This window comes from Bison bison, unplaced genomic scaffold (assembly GCF_000754665.1).
Source record: "Bison bison bison isolate TAMUID 2011002044 unplaced genomic scaffold, Bison_UMD1.0 scf7180017864304, whole genome shotgun sequence".
Taxonomy (NCBI): Eukaryota; Metazoa; Chordata; class Mammalia; order Artiodactyla; family Bovidae; genus Bison; species Bison bison.
The window spans coordinates 13,120,305-13,122,950 of NW_011494876.1; positions in this window are offsets into that span (position 1 = coordinate 13,120,305).

Sequence of the window (2,646 nt, forward strand, 5' to 3'; positions counted from 1 at the left end):
CACACCTGCCGCTACCACACCAGGAGGGGCTTAAACCACTTCATCAAGCCCATCGTCTCACTCCAGCCAGTGCCCCTGCTTGAGCCCTCACTTTCTATTCAGCCTCAATCAGCCCGGCTGGTCCCCCAGTGCAGAGAGACAGATCACTGTGAGCCAGGGCCGGGTGCAGGGCTGTGCTCAGGGGACCCCACTCAGCCTCAGGCTGGGGCTCCCAGGGCCCTGCCCAGGGCCCAGGCCTTTGCCCTGCTAGTTCCTCTGCCTTGGATGGCTTCCCCAAACCCAGCCTGTTGCCTACTCATTGTTTTTAACATTTAAAAAACTGTGAATTGTCACCTCTGTAAAGAAAAGCACAAATCTACAGTGTAAAACAGTCATGCTAAAGGGACACCTGGGTAACCAGCAGTCAGGTCAAGAAACAGAACGCCTACCTGTTCTCTTAAAAAAGAAAAACTCAAAAAAAAAAAAATTATGAAACATTTTGAGCGTGAAGCACAGAGAATAAAATAAGTATCTGCAGACCCTCCACTTAGCTCTGTGAACCTCTACTGGGTTTTTTGTACATGCTTCAGATGTTTTTTAGTGAGGCAAAGCCTTACAGACAGAAAAGCCCAGCCCTTAGGTAGCCTCTGGAGTCTAGGCCTCCCCCACCTATTTCAGAGGAGCCAGCACCCTGGCCCCTGGGGGTCTGGGTCCTTCACAAAGAAGCTTGTTTTCCTGAGGTCATACAGCGCTGCACTTTTCCATTTCATCACCCCACATGTATCCTTCCACATTTCCCCTTAACGTGGGCTTGAGGCTCTATCAGCATTGAAGCCAGCAGCTCTGTCCACTGTGAAGGAAGATGAGCCATATCCACTGCGTGAACTCACTTCCATTTCTCCATTTAGTCTTCTGTGTGGACATTCAGTTGTTTCCAACTTTGCACTTTACAATGTGCCCAGGAAAAATCTTGCCTGTGTGGCCATCAATACTGCGACCAAGACTTTCTCTAGCTAGAAGATCTTCAGCATCCCCTAAGGGTGTCAAGTTGCCTTCTGGAGGAATGAAGCCAATTTCCTTCCCACTCCTTGCTAACAGGGACCCACAGCTTTGCATCTCTGCAATTCTTCGTATTAGCAGATTTTAAAACTGTTGCTGGTCCAACAACTGGACTGACTCTTTCTTTGGACCTCAAGATTAAACGTCTCCTTTTCCAAGAGGTCTTCCCGGTTCCTGCTGCCCTGCCAGGAAGAGTCGGCACCTCCTCTGTACACCCACAGCCCCAGTGGGCACCCTGACCCTCACCTTCCCTAGTATCGTAATTGCTTACAGACCTGCCTCCCCCAGGAAACCATGAACCTGTTCCTCATTTGCAGTTTCCCACCATCCTGCAGAATCCCTGACATACAGTCAGCGCTTACTAAATGCTCACAGAGTGAACTGATAAGTCCAGACTTCATTTCGGAGTCCTGACCACAAATGTACTAAAGAAGCATCCGGTGCAGGATCTGACCTTAGTGGCTGTTCAAGAAACATCAACTGAACCTGTATATGTCTGCATCTCGGATGGTATTTGGGGGCCCCCGGGAGACTCTCCAGCTCTGCCTCGGAAACATGCTGGGGAAGGTCATGAGGGTCAAGGGAAAGGTTTTCCTGTGGCCCTGAGATCAAACAAGAGGAGGCGGAGAAGGGTTGCCCTCCAGGCATCGGCCGCTCTTCCTGCTGCTGTGGCAACTTTCAATGGATTTTTGTGACAGTGGGAATTACTACCTTTCATGTCATTGGGTTTTAGTTTGTGCCAAGAACTGGGAGTATTTGACATTCTAATTTTCATAATTTAAAACCGCATGAATCCTACTTGCCACTCATGTCAATTTTAGACTCTCATTTTCCTACGGTAGAGCTGGCTGATGGCCCAAAGCCCAAGGCGAGGGAGGAGAGGACGGGCCCTGTCGGAACCCATTCGTGACTCAAAATCCAGGGCTCTTCACTCCACTCCCATCCAGGAAAATTGTGTCCCCTTTCTATAAGATTCCTGAATACTAGCCTGGGCCCAGCCATGCCTTGTACTTAGAACACTGTTGTGAGGCAGACATGCTTGGAAACATGGAAGATGTTCGTGGAGTTAAGAACAATATTCTTAGATTTCCTGAGCACTCACTGGGTGCTGGGCTGCATGAAGAGTTTTCCAAGCTTTGGCCTCCTAACAACCCTATAAAGCAGGTATGATTATGCACAACTACAGGGGAGGAAACTGAGGCTCAGAGAGGCCAAGTGAGGATGGATGGATGCTTGGATGGATGGATGGAGCGGAGGATGGCGCAGGCAGGCATAGAACCAGATCTGACTCCAAGTCTGCATTTCATGGTTTGTCATCAGCGCCTCCACTTCCTGTCCCACGCTAGGCTGAGTCTGAGTATGGGTCCAATGTAAACAGGGGCATTTGCTATCCAGCTATTACAAACTTACGCCAGGGTTTAAAGGCACTTTTTTTTTTTCCTTTAAAAAAACCATACCTTGTTTCCAGAGTACTCAAGAACAATTAAGCTAACTAGACCCATCTTTAATGGAATGCAAGCATTTTGTGAAGTGAGTTATTTTTTAATTTGTCATTGATGCAAAATGCATCTAATTCGCTTCATTTTTTCTCAGCTCATGATTTAGACC